At 41.2% G+C, this 18,889-nt stretch overlaps 1 long non-coding RNA gene across 1 annotated transcript; it reads left to right on the plus strand.

Moving 5' to 3' along the window:
* The first annotated feature begins 3,630 nt into the window (after positions 1-3,630).
* LOC106575543 (uncharacterized) lies at positions 3,631-8,199 on the plus strand. The gene is made up of 6 exons (XR_006760038.2): positions 3,631-4,758; positions 4,883-5,761; positions 5,838-6,173; positions 6,547-6,654; positions 7,053-7,144; positions 7,309-8,199. It is a non-coding gene; the product is annotated as an uncharacterized LOC106575543 (long non-coding RNA).
* The last annotated feature ends 10,690 nt before the right edge of the window (positions 8,200-18,889 follow it).

The raw sequence follows: 18,889 nt of genomic DNA on the forward strand, positions 1-18,889 counted from the left end.
TTAGCATAGCAGGTTTGGAGAATTAGGTTAAGGTTAGGAAATGGGCTAGGGTTAGCTAAAATGCACAAAAAAAATCTACTTTTCATGTCAGTATGACAGAAGCTGTACCCTCTCTAGACAAGACCCCTCGCGACGAGAGTGAGGATGAATTAAATGTGGTGGCAGGTGCAGTGATGACTGCTGAGAAGAAGTTGAGTGTATAGGGAAGTAGTGAGGAAGGTGGGCGTCAAGTGTAAAAATAAGGACACGTGCTCCAGTAGTTCAGAGATGGAACTTGTTGAGAGTGAGGGTGAAGTACCTGCGGCAAGGACCGCCGAGTTCAGGCCTCGTCCAAAGGATGATTTTGGCCCAGTGGGAGTGAGATTTGTAGAGAGAATGGATCCTTGCTTTTTGGTTGATCCATATGTGGTGTCAGATTAGGTGGAGGAGGTTGGGGACTGTTGAGTTGGTGAAGGTAACTCGGAGTGGACTGGTGATGATTTGTTGTGTTTCCTCCACCCAGAGGGAGCGGGAGCTCCGGATTATGAGATTAGGGACAAGAATTGTGCCGTGCTTTGCTCTCCGGAGCAGGGCGCCGTTGAAAGGAGTGATAACGGGGGTGGCATTAATTAAGTGTTGAGGAAGAGCAGTTGAAATGGAAGATTCCCGGAGTCTGTGACGCCCGCAGTTTGGTGAGCCGTAAATCCTGAGAGGATTCATATGAGTAGGTAGAGATCAACAGAGAGTGATGGGAATAATATGTGCTTCAGTAAAGTGGGATCTTTTGCATGTATAACCATGGTTGTTCATTGCACTGTAGAAATGTATTGAAAGTCACAGAACATAGAGGCTGTGGTGGCAGCTGCAGGGGGTGTTGAGTGGTAGTGATTTGTCCTCTAAGACCGTTGGTCTGGAGTAGGACTAGATAGGGTTAAATAGTGCATTGGGTGGTGCATTTCTAGGGATAATAGGCGATATGGCAATTTACCTTTTCCCAATTTTGTATTATTGTATCAAAGAATATAATGTCGGTAGGCCGTGAATGGCCTCACACACCAGTACAGTAGGTGGCGATGTATGTACTGAAAAGTTGGATGCGTACCTTCAATCAAATCCCATAGAAGAAGAAGAAGAAGACGAAGAAGAAATGACCCACTCCAGTGGTAACAGGAAATTGTTGAAAGCGTGTTCACTCTCAACCTGTTTGCGCTCTTATGGCGAAAAACAGGTCTTCTATATTTATAGGCCTACAAGTGGCGTGCAGTGTAGGCAAAGCCACTTCACCCACAAAAACATTTAATTGTGGATCAGCTCCGGTGTTTGGTGATATATAAGTGGATAATGAATTACAAACGTGTACACTGGACAATCAAAGAGAATACATTCAATAGAATGACGTAGGTTATGCGATTGTGCTGTGCCAGACTTCCGTATTTATAGTCTAAATTAACGTTACAACAAATAGCTATCACAATTAGAAACTGCTAGCGAGCTAGTTTAGCACGTACACCGTGTCATATACGTAAGGTTAAGAATAAATGAATAAAAGGTAGATTTATTTGAAAGATTGGTGTTGTGAACTAACCACGTAGCTAGCTAGCTAACGTTACGTACCAGTTAAACAGATGCTCTTGCTAGATAACGTTATAACGCGTTGGCTACAAGACCCAAATTAGGTTTGCAGAAGTGTTAGATCTAGGATAGCTAACAAATTATCAAAATCATTAGTCCTGCTTTATTTTAATCTGATAATATGGCTAATTTAGTTAACTGGCCATCTGAATTTATATATAAGAACATAACTATGTCGAATAATATTGCCAGGAGCTAGCTAGCTGAAGTAGCCTAAACGTGGCCAATTATTTAGCTAGCTACTAGTTCATATGGCTGTGAGAGGCCTGACCTTGGCCAGTTAGGCAGAGATTGATCCTAGCTAACCAAACATTAATCATTAGCTAGCTTGCCAACCCAACCAAGGCACATGCGTTGAGTGTTGTCCCTCCCACGACGTTAGTCAACTCAACAAATGTAACTAGGTAGCCTAATGTTCAACATGTAGCAAGTAGACCTGTCTAGGTCGTGAGGAATGTCCCTGCAATCTCAAATAAGGTGGATAGACCTGTACTACAGAGACCTCTCACAGTGCTGATTTTGTACGTTTGCCCACTTACAAAGAAATTATCAGTCTATAATTTTAATGGTAGGTTAATTTGAACAGGGAGAGACAGAATAACAACAAAAAAATCCAGAAAAACGCATGTCAAAAATGTTATAAAATGATTTGCATTTTAATGAGGGAAATAAGTATTTGACCCCTCTGCAAAACATGGCTTAGTACTTGGTGGCAAAACCCTTGTTGGCAATCACAAGAGGTCAGACGTTTCTTGTAGTTGGCCACCAGGTTCGCACACATCTCAGGAGGGATTTTGTCCCACTCCTCTTTGCAGATCTTCTCTAAGTCATTAAGGTTTCGAGGCTGACGTTTGGCAACTCAAACCTTCAGCTCCCTCCACAGATTTTCTATGGGATTAAGGTCTGGAGACTGGCTAGGCCACTCCAGGACCTTAATGTGCTTCTTCTTGAGCCACTCCTTTGTTGCCTTGGCCGTGTGTTTTGGGTCATTGTCATGCTGGAATACCCATCCACGACCCATTTTCAGTTCCCTGGCTGAGGGAAGGATGTTCTCACCCAAGATGTGACGGTACATGGCCCCGTCCACCGTCCCTTTGATGCGGTGAAGTTGTCCTGTACCCTTAGCAGAAAAACACCCCCAAAGCATAATGTTTCCACCTCCATGTTTGACGGTGGAGATGGTGTTCTTGGGGTCATAGGCAGCATTCCTCCTCCTCCAAACACGGCGAGTTGAGTTCATGCTAAAGAGCTCCATTTTGGTCTCATCTGACCACAACACTTTCACCAGTTGTCCTCTGAATCATTCAGATGTTCATTGGCAAACCAGACGGGCATGTATATGTATTCTTGAGCAGGGGGACCTTGCGGGCGCTGCAGGATTTCAGTCCTTCACGGCGTAGTGTGTTACCAATTGTTTTCTTGGTGACTATGGTCCCAGCTGCCTTGAGATCATTGACAAGATCCTCCCGTGTAGTTCTGGGCTGATTCCTCACCGTTCTCATGATCATTGCAACCGCACGAGGTGAGATCTTGCATGGAGCCCCAGGCCGAGGGACATTGACAGTTTTTTTGTGTTTCTTCCATTTGCGAATAATCACACCAAATGTTGTCACCTTCTCACCAAGCTGCTTGGCGATGGTCTTGTAGCCCATTCCAGCCTTGTGTAGGTCTACAATCTTGTCCCTGACATCCTTGGAGAGCTTTTTGGTCTTGGCCATGGTGGAGAGTTTGGAATCTGATTGATTGATTGCTTCTGTGGACAGGTGTCTTTTTTACAGGTAACAAGCTGCGGTTAGGAGCACTCCCTTTAAGAGTGTGCTCCTAACCTCAGCTCGTTAACTGTATAAAAGACACCTGGGAGCCAGAAATCTTTCTGATTGAGAGGGGGTCAAATACTTATTTCCCTCATTAAAATGCAAATCAATTTATAACATTTTTGACATGCGTATTTCTGGATATTTTTGTTGTTATTCTGCCTCTCACTGTTCAAATAAACCTACCATTAAAATTATAGACTGACCCTTTCTTTATCAGTGGGCAAACGTACAAAATCAGCAGGGGATCAAGTACTTTTTTCCCCCACTGTACCGTTCGTTACCTGCACTCACAGGTTAGCCTATAAAACACACTTCACTGCGTCTTGTTTTGGCTAGTTAATACATAGACTACATTGTTGCTTTACACATACTTTTACATATGGATGCAGTCTAGTCTGAAGGCATTTCAATTACAGTAAAGTAACAGTTCCTTAGGCAGATTAAAAACTAGGCCTATCAGTTCCTTAGGCAGATTAAAAACTAGGCCTATCAATTCCTTAGGCAGATTAAAAACTAGGCCTATGTAAAATGCACAATGGGGAGGAACATCACATCTGTTGCAACATGTCCTTTAGGTTGACTCTACCCCTTTGGAATGCACTCACCTCTCAGTGCCAATATGGGCCATTCACATCAGTATTATGATTGGTTGCTCAGCCTTTCTTTTATATTCAGCCAGGCCACTGTGTTTATAACCCTGCTAGTCTCGTTCCCAACCATAACATGTGATCTTGTTGATGGAACTCCAAGGTATTAATATCAGTCATGCTTAATATTGTTTGTTCTTATTCTACATGTGCAAAACAGCATATTGATGTCAGTGGATTCATTGGAGGATAATTTTGATGTCTGTGTTTTGTATGCTCTTTGCAGGAGAGAGTTGAAGGTTATTTTACCATGTACATTTTGACATTTACATTTTAGTCATTTAGCAGACGCTCTTATCCAGAGCGACTTACAGTAGTGAATGCATACATTTCTTTCCTCCGTACTGGTCCCCCGTGGGAATCGAACCCACAACCCTGGCGTTGCAAAGACCATGTTCTACCAACTGAGCCACATGGGACCTAGGTACAATGCAATGCCTACTGAAGAGGTCACCATATTTTGGCGATATGGATGACCGTAATGTCTACAATATTGTCAGTGGAAAAGCAGACTTGACAGATCAAGACCGTCAGTTCAGAAACAGAATCAGGATTTTCCCTGAGGAACGGGCAAACGGCAACTTCTCTCCTACTGACTGATCTCAAGGACACCGATAGTGGGAGTTATTCATGTTTCATACCAACAGTGAACATTATTTGTCAAGTGGATCTTTCTGTTCAAGGTTTGTATTACAACCAAGTGTAACAGCCTCTTATCTATACTTTATTGGAATTTCCATTAACAGTTTTAAGAAGTTGATGATACAGTGTGATAACACTATGGAAATGTCCCTCTTTATTTTACAGAAAAACCAACTCCTGAGCCTAAAATTGGTCCAAAGAGCAGCAGCATGAGCATCAAAGGACAGAACCTCAGCCCCTTCCTGTTTCTCCTCCTCAGTCCAGCTCTCCATTTCCTTTGATGTACATCACAGAAATTGGTCATTGTACTGCTTATGAGACTGTTGACAAGTTCTGAGTGGTTAAACTGCTGAAATACTTATTTTTTTCTTTAATGTATGTAATAAGTGACTGCAAATATATATCTTGCTTGAACCACCTTCCTAGAGGTGAGTAAAAAAGTTATTCCAAATTGCCTGAAGCCACAGTGTTAATTGATAGGATCGCTGCAACACCTAATGGGGATCCTAGTAAAATACCAAACATTTTAGCTTTGCTTTTCTGAACTAAATTTAATGCGCTTTTAATACAATATTTGTTGCTGATTTAAATGCATAATGTTTTTAAAAACCAGGGCCATCTGTAAAATCAAATTGGAAATAGGATTGAGTCAATGTGTCCCTCCTGTCAACAAGATGCAGCTTTACTTACTAAGATATTGAAGTATTTCCAGATCAGTTATTAATATTGTACTACCAAATGACAGACGTTTTGTTCATATCTTGAGATTGAACATGTGCTCCACAGTAAAAGCTTATTAGTTCAGTCAACCTTTCAATTAGAAAGTTATTTTACTTTGACACCACAGTGTTATTAAAGGAAACATATTCACTTCCTCAATGCTCTTTATTAAAGAGTGTTTCTTTTAGCTTTTTGTAAACTATGGTTTGATCATGTGGTCGCACTGTGTGTTCAGTCAGATGTCTGTTAGAAGGAGGAAGTCAGTTCAGTCTCAAAGATTTATCACAGCTCTGAGGATGTCGAGGATTGTTGCCTGTCTGTTCTGTAAGACCATTTATTTTTCCTATTTAACTTTCATTTGACAATAAATGAAGTGTCTCATGGATTCTTCTGTTCTTAGGTGTCTTAAGACTGTGTGTTGGAACTGAGGCTTTGACAGAGACACTGGTAGGACTTGGACACAATGCAACCCTGAACTGTTCTCTTATTGTAACTAATGCACACTGGTACCTACATCGCCACCCACAGCCTCCACTGGCCATACTCCGCTCTTTCTCTAGTAGTAGTCCTGCTGCTTTTTATTACAATAATAATTATAGACAGAAATATTCATTAGAAACAGGAAATAGATTGTTCATACAGAATGTAACAGTAGATGATTGTGGAGTGTACTACTGTGCAAAGAAAGAAAACGATAATCTCCTATTCAGCAATGGCACCAGACTCATGACCACTGGTAAGTGCACATTTCATTCAATGATCAATATACTATATGTTTTCTAAAATATACATTTGAAAAGTGTTCTTGTTCATGTTTTATGCAGCAAGGTGCAAGACCACTACAGAAATGTACCATAACTCAAAGTGGATGTAGGCTACACATATTTACCATAAAACTGCAGGACTTCAATCAATCAATCAATGAAACAACAAACAAAAGTTTGATGTTTCGTAAGTGATTATGTCTTTAATTTTCCAACTGATTTAACAGTAACTTTAATAGTCTGGGAAGTGTTTTAATTATTGTAAATATATTGTGCTTATATAGGATATCAAATTTTGTTGAAATGAATGCACTAAATTTAAAAAAGTACATATGCACATTTCAGTTGATCCTGAAGCTTCAGAGCAACCCAGAGCCGTCAACACAACATGGCTAAAGGGTCTTCTCATTGGATCCGGGGTCTTAAATGCAGTGCTCATTTTATTGCTGTCAGGTGTGTTTCTACACTCTTAAAATGGGGTTTGTTAGTAACCTAGTAACATCTGGGTGGTATGGTGTGTTTCTACACTCTTAAAATGGGGTTTGTTAGTAACCTCGTAACATCTGGGTGGCACCACCATGCATGTGGCTTTGATTCCCATACGTAAAATGTCACTTTGGATAAAAGCGTCTGATAAATGGCATATTATTATATTTTTTATCTTACTAAAACTTTTCTTTAGACTGGATACCAGGCTAACCTTTCCTGCCTTTACATGCAATGTTAGGACTATTTGTTACTGTACTTTTTCCTGCATGCAGATCCAATACACACTGCAATATGTAAGATGTTACTCAGTGATGTGTGATCACAATAGTATATTCTAATTCCATCTATATGGGTCATCTTAGCCATTTCAGTGCGGTGGAAGAGAGCTGCTTGCCAGAAGAACCATGACTCTCCTCCAACCCCTGAACCACCTGAAAGGGCAGACAGTCTAGAGGTCAGTATCTGTAGTGGGAATATATATATATATATATATATATATATATATATATATATATATATATATATATATATATATATATATATATATAGTATATGAATATTAAATAATATTTATCTTTATGAGGGATGTTTTCACTCATATCCACATTTGCTTTTCAGTATGACGTGATACAGTTGGTACACCCACCAAGACGACCAAGGCCCAACTGCATTGCCTCAACTATTTACTCCAGAGTTCAGTTTCCAAATCTTGAACTCACAAATACTGCTTAATAAGGTGCCACATCTGCATTTACCCTTCCTCTTCCATCTGGTTTAACATATCTGGGCTATTGTGATAATAGTTATGACTTTGGTGGATAATGTGAACTAGAATATGACTTTGGTAGATAATGTGAATCAACTCTGAATATTAATATCTTTGTATACTGTACAGTATCTAATGCTGCTCTTCGTCACTCATCTATATACCAGTTAGCAATATCTTTGAAGGAAATTGTTCCTTTTGTGGCTTGATTCATAATAATAAAATGTATAATAATAATAAAATGTGGAAAAATGTCAGGGGGTCTGAATACCTTCCGAATGCACTGTACAACGTTGGCTGTGCAGTAAATCTGTTTTGTTTACCCCAGAGGTTTATACTGACTAAATCAAACTTCCAACTGCAGGTCATCATGGGTGTCACGTCCTGACCAGGAAAGGGGTCATTTTGTTATTGTAGTTGGTCTGGACGTGGCAGTGGTGTGTTTGTTTTGTGTGTTTTGTTTTTTGTTTTGTTATGATCTATGTTAATATATTTCTATGTTTGTTCTAGTTCTTATATTTCTATGTTTAGTTTATTGGGCTGACCTTCAATTGGAGGCAGCTGTTCCTCGTTGCCTCTAATTGAAGGTCCTGTTTAGTAGGGGTGTTTTTTTTCCCATGGGTTTTGTGGGTAGTTGTTCTTTGTATAGTCAGAGCACCTTACAGGACTGTTTTTCGTCATTGGATTTGGATAAGTGGTTTGTTTTGGTTTCCTTCTAATAAAAGAAGATGAGTATTCATATACCCGCTGCGTTTTGGTCCACTTCTTATGACGGACCTGACAATGGGAGAACTGTCTTCTGTCAATTTACAGTGTTCTGAATGTTATTCTGATCATTATGATCCTGGGTGAGTGAATGGAAATACTATATATCAAAATGTAAACATTTTAAATAGTTTAACACTTTAATGTTGTATGCTGAGAATGTTGCTTGTGTAATATTGATATTTCAGTACATATCATGACTTTGGCATTTCAGAACAGAAGCTGCTTTTAGAAACTAAGACCACCTCAAGATGCTGACCAGAGGTAAGATACTTTTTGTTTGGTGCCTGAACAGTTGTAGCATTCTCACAGACCAATTAATTAAACTTAAACAGTATCAAATACTGAAACTCATACAACAAATTAACTTACCTAATAACTTTTGACTGTAGATATGTATGGTCTTTGTAAAATATGAATTGCATTGTTTGTTTTTTCAAAGTCATGTGACAATGTTACAGTGAACATATTACTTAAATACTCTTGTGAATATGCCTGTATCCTATCACCCCTTTCTACCGCTAGTCAGTAATTAATAAATACGTGTTTCTTAATTTCCCCCCTACTTTGACATTTATTTGTACTTTACTAAAATGCGTGTATGATGTAGTCCTAGTGAGTTATTGGATACATGAACGGTCAATCCATTAGTGTAACTATCTTCTAGTAAAATGTCATGATTGCAGTAATCAGCTGCTTAACTTTATTTTTGTTCTAAAGCTGTGACTTCTGTGGAAATTGCCAATGAAATTGCAGTAAGGATCACAGGAACAAAATACTTGTATGACTCATGGTCCAATAAGTTGAAGTAGAGCCTTTTAGTTACGAGAAAGCTCTTGCACAGTGGAAAATACCACACCACAACACGCAAAAATAGCACATGTGAATGTTTCCAGGATTCTAACAGTAGTTTGTGATGCTTGTGCAATAGTTTGTCTGGCAGAAAGTGGTCTGTTGCAATACACATCATAATGAATGGTTTCACAGGAACTATTACCCTGTCCTAATAAAGTTGTCTTAAACCAGAACAACACAGCTCTACCTTTTAGATATGAACACTATAAGATGTGTTTCCTGTGTAGAGTAAGTCATGCACAATGATTTAGCCATAGGTTTTGGACAATTAATGCAAAAAATATAAAAAATAAAACATGGCGCCGACAGATGGTCACATTGGCTTCAGATCCTTAGGAAACTATGCAGTAATTTGTTTTTTTAAATGTATTATTTCTTACATTGTTAGCCCAGAAAATCTCAAGTGTTATTACATACATCCGGGAAGAACTATTGGATATAAAAGCGACGTCAACTTACCAATATTACGACCAGGAATACAGCTTTCCCGTAGCAGACCCTTTGTTCGGACCTCCACCCTGGACATGGGATCTTATCCCAGAGGCCGACCCAAAACAACGCGGTCGCCGCAGGAGAGGCAGACGGAGCGGCCTACTGGTCAGACTTAGAAGGCAGGCACACCATCCACCGCTTCTGAGCATATTACTCGCCAATGTCCAATCTCTAGATAACAAGGTGGACAAAATTAGGGCACGAGTTGCCTTCCAGAGAGACATCAGTCTGTTTAACGGAAACATGGCTCACTCAGGATATGTTGTCAGTCAGTACAGCCACCCGGTTTCTTCATGCATCACGCCGACAGAAACAAACAACTATCTGGTAAGAAGGGAAGGGTTGTATGCCTTATGATTAACCACTCATGGTGTGATCATAACAAAATACAGGAACTCAAGTCCTTTTGTTCACCTGACCTAGAATTCCTTACAATCAAATACCGACCGCATTATCTACCAAGAGAATTCTCTCTATGTAAACTAGAAACCATATATCCTGAGGCTGCATTTATTGTAGCTGGGGATTTTAACAAAGCTAATCAGAGAACAAGGCTTCCTAAATTCTATCAGCATATCGAATACGCAACACGGGCTGGTAGCATTCTGGACTATTGCTAGTCTAACTTCCGCAATGCATACAAAGCCCTCCCCGGCCCTCCCTTCGGAAATCTGACCATGACTTCATTTTGTTGCTCCCAGCATATAGACAGAAAATTAAACAGGAAACGCCCATGCTCAGGTCTATCCAACGCTGGTCTGACAATCAGATTCCACGCTTCAAGATTGCTTCGATCACGTGAACTGGGATATGTTCCGGGTAGCCTCAGGCAATAACATTGACGTATACGCTGACTCTGTGAGCGAGTTTATTAGCAAGTGCATCATTGTTGTACCCACTGTGACTATTAAAACCTTCCCTAACCAGAAACCGTGAATTGATGGCAGCATTCGCACAAAACTGAAAGCGCGAACCACCGCTTTTAATCATTGCAAGGCGACTGGAAACATGACCGAATACAGTGTAGCTATTCCCTCCAAGGCAATCAAGCAAGTAAAGCATCAGTATACACTGCGTGCACAATTATTAGGCAAATTGTATTCCTCGGGATTAATTTTATTGTTGAACAAACACAATGCTCTCAGTCAATCCAAAATGTTATTGAACCTCAAACCTGAATGTTTAACAAAGGAAAAGTGAGTTGTCTTTCTCAGGGAAATATATAAGTGTGCACAATTATTAGGCAACTATTAGTGTGCAGAATTATTAGGCAACTAAATTACAAAAATAATTTCTCTCAACTCACTTGTTTATTCTCAATTTTTAGAGTAAGTGTAACAGATAAGTAACACAAAATGACAATTATATAACATTTTTGGCCTTTCAAAAATATTCAGTGACCAATATAGCCACCCTTATTTTCAATAACTGCCATGAGCCTTCCATCCATGGAGTCTGTCAGTTTCTTGATCTGTTCACGATCAATTTTTGCTGAAGCAGCAGCCACAGCCTCCCAAATGCTGTTCAAAAAAGGTGTATTGTCTTCCATCACTGTAAATCTCACGTTTGAGAAGGGCCCACAAGTTCTCAATAGGATTTAAGTCAGGTGAGGAAGGGGTCCAGGTCATTATTCAGGCATCTTTGAGGCCCTTGCTGGCTAGCCAAGCAGTGGAGTACTTGGATGCATGTGATGGACCATTGTCCTGCATAAAGATCATGGCCTTCTAGAATGCTGAGGACTTCTTCCTGTACCACTGTTTGACGAAAGAATCTTCCAGAAACTGGCAGTAGGTTTGGGAGTTGAGTTTCAGTCCATCTTCAACCCGAAAAGGTCCAACTACCTCATCCTCAATGATAGCAGCCCATACCAGTACCCCTCCTTCACCTTGCTGGCACCTGACTCAAAGTGGTGCCCTGTGTCCATTACTGATCCAGCCACGGGTCCATCCATTTGGTCCATCAAGAGTCACTTTCATTTCATCTGTCCATAAAACCTTTGAAAAATCTGTCTTCAGGTATTTCTTTGCCCAATCTTGACGCTTCAACTTGTGAATCTTATTCAGTGGTGGTCTTGTTTCAGTCTTCTTGACATTGGCCATGTCTCTGAGCACTTGGCACCTTGTACTTCTGAACACTCCAGGTAGGTTGCAGTTATGGAATACGGTGGCACTGGAGGATAATGGGTTCCTGGTAGTTTGACGTTTAATTCTTCTCAAGTCTTTTGCAGTTCATTTGCGCCTTTTCTTCCCTGTGCGTTTTTTTGCGCCCCAGTTGACTATTCGCAACAAAACGTTTGAATGTCCGGTGGTCACACCTCAATAGTTTAGCTATTTAAAGAGTGTCGCATTCGTCTGAAAGGCATTTTACATTTTTGGCTTTTCAGTGTCAGTTAAATGTATTTTTTGGGCCATTTTACCTGAGGTAATGAGGCTGCCTAATAATTATGCACACCTTGATATAAGGTGTTATTCACTTTCGCCACACCCTCTCATTACACAAATACATATCACCTGAAAATGATTAAATCCAATAAGCATTCAAGTTTATGGTTTGGCATTCAAAAATGCGACTAGAAATAATAAGATCAGAATACTCGCTTGCCTAATAATTGTGCACGCAGTGTAGAGTCGCAATTCAACAGCTCAAACAAGAGACGCATGTGGCAGGGTCTACAGTCAATCACGGATTACAAAAAGAAAACCATTCCCATCGTGGACATCAACGTCTTGCTCCCAGACAAATTAAAGGAGTTCTTTGCTCGCTTTGAGGACTATACAGTGCCACTGACACGACCCGCTACCAAAACCTACGGGCTCTCCTTCACCGCGGCCAATGTGAGAAGCATTTAAACGTGTTAACCCTTGCAAGGCTGCCGGCCCAGACGGCATCTCTAGCCGCGTCCTCAGAGCATGCGCAGACCAGCTGGCTGGTGTGATTACGGACATATTCAATCAATCCCTATCAGTCTGCTGTGCCCACATGCTTCAAGATGGCCACCATTGTTCCTGTTCCCAAGAAAGCTAAGGTAACTGAGCTAAATGGCTATCGCCCCGTAGCACTCACTTCTGTCATCATGAAGTGCTTTGAGACTAGTCAAGGATCATAAAACCTCCACCCTACCTGATACCCTAGACCCTCTCCAATTTTCTTACCGCCCCAATAGGTCCACAGACGACGCAATCGCCATCACACTGGACACTGCCCTATGCCATCTGGATAAGAGGAATACCTATGTAAGAAGGCTGTTCATTGACTACAGCTCAGCATTTAACACCATAGTACCCTCCAATCTCGTCATTACCTCGAGACCCTGGGTCTCGACCCCCGCCCTGTGCAACTGGGTCCTGGACTTTCTGATGGGCCGCCCCCAGCTGGTGAGGGTAGGAACCATCTCCACTCCGCTGATCCTCAACACTGGGGCTACACAAGGTTGCGTTCTCAGCCCTCTCCAGTACTCCCTGTTCACCCATGACTGCGTGGCCATGCACGTCTCCAACTCAATTATCAAGTTTGCAGACCACGCTAGAGTGGTAGGCTTGATTACCAACAAGGACAACTACCACCCGAGCCACTGCCTGTTCACCCCGCTATCATCCAGAAGGCGAGGTCAGTACAGGTGCATCAAAACTGGGACCGAGAGACTGAAACACCTATCTCAAGGCCATCAGACTGTTAAACAGCCATCACTAACATAGAGGCTGCTGCCAACATACAGACTCAAATCTCTTTCAACTTTAATAAATGGACTTAACAAAGTTTTCACTAGTTACTTTAAATAACGGCACTTTAATAATGTCTACATATCCTACATTACTCATCTCATATGTACAGTTGAAGTCAGGTTTACATACACCTTAGCCAAATACATTTAAACTCAGTTTCACAATTCCTGACATTTAATCCTAGTAAAAATTCCCTGTCTTACACCAGTTAGGATGACCACTTTATTTGAAAAATGTGAAATGTCAGAATAATAGCAGAGAATGATTTATTTCAGCTTTTATTTCTTTCATCACATTCCCAGTGGGTCAAGTTTACATGCGCTCAATTAGTATTTGGTAGCATTGCCTTTAAATTGTTTAACTTGGGTCAAACGTTTAGGGTAGCCTTCCACAAGCTTCCCACAATAAGTTTGGTGAATTTTGGCCCATTCCTCCTGACAGAGCTGGTGTAACAGTCCGGTTTGTTGGCCTCCTTGCTCACACATGCTTTTTCAGTTCTGCCCACAAATCTTCTATAGGATTGAGGTCAGGGCTTTGTGATGGCCACTCCAATACCTTGACTTTGTTGTCCTTCAGCCATTTTGCCACAACTTTGGAAGTATGCTTGGGGTCATTGTCCAGTTGGAAGACCCATTTGCGACCAAGCTTTAACTTCCTGACTGATGTCTTGAGATATTGCTTCAATATATCCACATAATTTCCCCCTCCTCATGATGCCATCTATTTTGTGAAGTGCACCAGTCCCTCCTGCAGCAAAGCACCCCCACAACATGATGCTGCCACCTCTGTACTTCACGGTTGGGATGGTGTTCTTCGGCTTGCAAGCCTCCCCCTTTTTCCTCCTAACATAACAATGGTCATTATGGCCAAACAGCTCTTATTGTTTCATCAGACCAGAGGCCATTTCTCCAAACAGTACAATCTTTGTTCCAATGTGCAGTTGCAAACTGGAGTCTGGCTTTTTTATGGCGGTTTTGGAGCAGTGGCTTCTTCCTTGGTAAGTGACCTTTCAGGTTATGTCGATATAGGACTCGTTTTACTGTGGATATAGATACTTTTGTACCGGTTTTCTCCAGCATCTTCACAAGGTCCTTTGCTGTTGTTCTGGGCTTTATTAGCACTTTCGCACCAAAGTATGTTCATCTCTAGGAGACAGAACACATCTCCTTCCTGAGCGGTATGATGGCTGCGTGGTCCCATGGTGTTTATACTTGCATACTATTGTTTGTACAGATGAATGTGGTACCTTCAGGCGTTTGGAAATTGCTCCCAAGGATGAACCAGACTTGGAGGTCTACAATTTTTTTTCTGAGGTCTTGGCTGATTTCTTTACATTTTCCCACTGTGTCAAGCAAAGAGGCACTGATTTTGAAGGTAGGCCTCGAAATATATCCACAGGTACACCTCCAATTGAATCAAATGATGTCAATTAGCCTATCAGAAGCTTCTAAAGCCATGACATCATTTTCTGGAGTTTTTGGAACTGGAAGCACAAGCATTTCACTACACTCGTATTAACATCTGCAAACCATGTGTATGTGACCAATAAAAGTTGATTAGATATTAACAAAACTCCTCAAATGGTCTGTTGATGACACTTCAGTTATGGCAGGGTAAGGTGTGACACTGCCTGGTGTTATGGGGTCTACATAGTCGTAAACTGACCCTATGCAAAAGTGACTAAGGTCTGGTTTCAACGATGGACTCTTTTGGCATAAAGGAACTACCTCACTGCCATAACTATCGTCACTGTAAGGTTGTATTTGGTGCATGTGACAAATAAAATGTTATTTGACTAGGGTCTACATATCAGGGAATTGGCTCCATCTACAGGGACTCTACTGGGCTTCTAAATACCCTGTGACATCATCCACTCAGGCCCTTATACACAGTCTAAGAGTAGGAGTGCTGACCTAGGATCAGGTCCCCCCTGTCAATGCGATCTTGTCCATTATGATCTAAAGCTTACAACCGATCCTAGATCAGTACCCCTACTGAGATGCTTTATGAATATTGGTCCAGCTAGGGCCCTTGTACCAGTCCACAGACACTCTGTTACTCCACAACAAATACATTAATAGGCTTACATTACTATGTAACAACATGTTATTTATATAGCACATTTCTTACAAAAATGCAGTTCAAAGTGCTTAAAAACAATGCTTTCAAAATGGAGTGCTTTGCTGTTTAGTGAATATAATCATGTAAACTCAGAAAAAAAAGAAACGTCCCTTTTTCAGGACCCCGTCTTTCAAAGATAATTCGTATTAATCCAAATAACTTCACAGATCTTCACTGTAAAAGGTTTAAACACTGTTTTCCATGCTTGTTCAAGGACCTGTTGGATCGGAGGGTGAGGGCTAGGGCCATTCCCCCCCAGAAATGTCCGGGAACTTGCAGGTGCCTTGGTTGAAGAGTGAGGTAACATCTCACAACAAGAACTGGCAAATCTGGTGCAGTCCATGAGGAGGAGATGCACTGCAGTACTTAATGCAGCTGCTGGCCACACCAGATACTGACTGTTACTTTTGATTTTGACCCCCCCCCCCCCTTTGTTCAGGGACACATTATTCAATTTCTGTTGGTCACATGTCTGTGGAACATGTTCAGTTTATGTCTGTTGAATCTTGTTATGTTCATAAAAATATTTACACATGTTAAGTTTGCTGAAAATAAACGCAGTTGACAGTGAGAGGACGTTTCTTTTATTGCGGAGTTTATATCATACATATACAGGTAATTGTACTTAAACAATATTCCTTTAATATAAGTGATAAGGGTACAATATGACACAATATACTATTAAAAATATTTTGGTTATCCAGCAAGAGTTCTCTCTTGGTTTAACATTCTTGAAAGGCTGTCACCCCTACGGAACCCAGACATTCCGTTTCTTCTAGGACGTCTTCTAGAACCACCTGGTTCTGTTCTAGGTCATCAAACTGAATCAGGAGTTCCTTGTGGACGATGGGGATGGTTTTGTAGCTGAACAACGGTGGAGCATCGACATCCACTGCTTGTAGTTTGATCTTCAGGATGTCTTTAACAGGGGACTTCTTCTTCTGATGCTTGGTAGTGTTATTGAATTTGGTCATCAGGTCCTGTTGTGACCGGTAGCTGTTGTGATCGATAAGGAAAGCAAAGGTCCTGTTGCATGATCCTTGGCAGGACCTCCGTTTGATGTCAATGTCCACCTAGGGTACAGAAACACAGAGTAAACAGAGGCACCCTATTCCCTACATAGTACACTAGTTTTGATGAGGGCCACCTATGCAAAAGATTTTGGACGCAGCCAGACGTCAATGTCTGAAACAGAGATGCAGACAATGCATCCAAAATGCCACCCTATTCATTAAATAGTGCACTGCTATTGACCAGGGACCTAAAAACCAGTAGGTTGCTAAACTGAGCAACAGCACTGTAAAAACAGTGACTAACCCAGGGGATGTGTCTGAAATGCTGATCTGGCCATAGCCTACTGTATTTGTAATAATTTCTGTAATAGACAGTTGATATACGGATCGCATGATAGCGCACTTGTAATTGGAAAAATGTATGTTTTAAAATGCTTAGAGGTTGGCAATACCTAGGTTAATCATCTCCCTGCACATTAATAACCAAGGAAGCAGCAGATCAGGAGCATGCAGAGGGAAATTATTTTTTCCTACTCTCTCTCCGATTTGTTAAGTATTATGCACATTGATAGCCTGCTATCAAACATCCGTGCCAGCTGGTTTATAATACTGTAGTAGCAGACAGTACAGATATAGGATCTTAATTTGATCATGCTTTTGTTGCTAAAGTTTAATTTCCACTTTAAAAGGTCAGACTTGATTTACCCTAACGAAAAATGTATCAACCCCTACAAAAATGTCCATTAGCTATAATCCACATAATTCACATTTCCTGTTGCTTCAAGATTATTTTCCTGCTGTAGCAAACTGACTCAAATTAAGATCCTACATCTGTATCTAAATCAGGGATGTTCAATGTCTTTCCTGGAGGGAAGAACCACTTCCGGTTTTCATCTTCTCCTTTGAATCAGGGACTAATTCAGACCTGGGACACCAGGTGAGTGCAATTAACAGCTCTGCACTAAATGGTTGGACTATTGGAGCAAAACATGGGCGGAGAAGAGACCGGTGACAATCGAGCAAACAGTGTAGCTATTGGTTCACCCAAGTGGGCGTCGTCCAAAACCCGGGACATGTTTTCACTGAGTCGCAAGCATGACTAGGTCTTCAAGTGATATTACATGTACCGTGTTTCTTACCCCCTGCCCATTTCAGATATAAAGATAAGACGGAATAAAGAAGATGGTAGGGTAAAGAACACAGGGTTTATTTTTATATTAGAAGAATAACAGAAACACAGAGTAGAAAGTGGGGTGTGTCTGAAATGGCTCTCTATTCCCTGTATAGTGCACTTTTGTTGTAGTGCGCCCCTATTGGCTCTGGTCAGAATTAATGCACCATCTAGGGAATATGGTGCAATTTTGGACAGGGACAGACATCAATGTCCACCTGAATTACAGAGAAACACAGACGGGAGAGTAAACAGATAGTTAAACTGTAAGCTTTGGTCAAATACTCTGAAGTAAACACTAAAGTGCCTTGACTGGTGGGATGAGGTTGGAGAAGATCATGTTTAGTCAAAGTTTGGTGTTGCAAAGTTTTACTTCCCAGTTTTTTTTTTTTTTTAAGAAATGTTTTGTAAAATGTTTATTTAACTAGGCAAGTCAGTTAAGAACAAATTGTTTTACAATGACTGCCCACCAAAAGGCGTACTGCGGGGACGGGGGCTGGGATTAAAAATAAAATAAAAATATAGGACAAAACACACATCACAACGAAAGAGAAACCACAACACTACATAAAGAGAGACCTAAGACCACATAGCATGGCAGCAACACATGAAAACACAGCATGGCAGCAGCACAACACATGGTACAAACATTATTGGGCACAGACATCACAAAGGGCAAGAAGGTAGAGACAACAATACATCACACAAAGCAGCCACAACTGTCAGTAAGAGTGTCCATGATTGAGTCTTTGAATGAAGAGATGGCGATAAAACAATCCAGTTTGAGAGTTTTTTGCAGCACGTTCCAGTCGCTAGCTGCAGCGAATTGAAAAGAGGAGCGACCCAGAGATGTGTGTGATTTGGGGACCTTGAACAGAATGTGACTGGCAGAATGGGTGTTGTATGTGGAGGATGAGGGCTGCGGTAGGTATCTTAGGGTGGAGTGAGGCCTAAAAGGGTTTTCTACATAAGCATCAACCAGTGGGTCTTGCGACGGGTATACAGAGGAGGAGCTTTGGTGGCAAATCTGATGGCCGAATGGTAAAGAACGTCTAGCTGCTCGAGAGCACCCTTACCTGCCGATCTATAAATTATGTCTCCGTAATCTAACATGGGTAGGATGGTCACCTGAATCAGGGTTAGTTTGGATCGAGCCTTGAGGTACTCCTTTGGTGACAGGCAGTGGCTGAGACAGCAGATGTTCTGACTTCATACACTGCAGTCTTTTGAGAGAGGTAGCAAACCAGGCCAAAGACCCCTCAGAGACGCCAATACTCCTTAGCCGGCCCACAAG

The sequence above is a fragment of the Salmo salar genome, chromosome 17, assembly GCF_965601325.2.
Source record: "Salmo salar chromosome 17, fSalSal1, whole genome shotgun sequence".
Classification (NCBI taxonomy): Eukaryota; Metazoa; Chordata; class Actinopteri; order Salmoniformes; family Salmonidae; genus Salmo; species Salmo salar.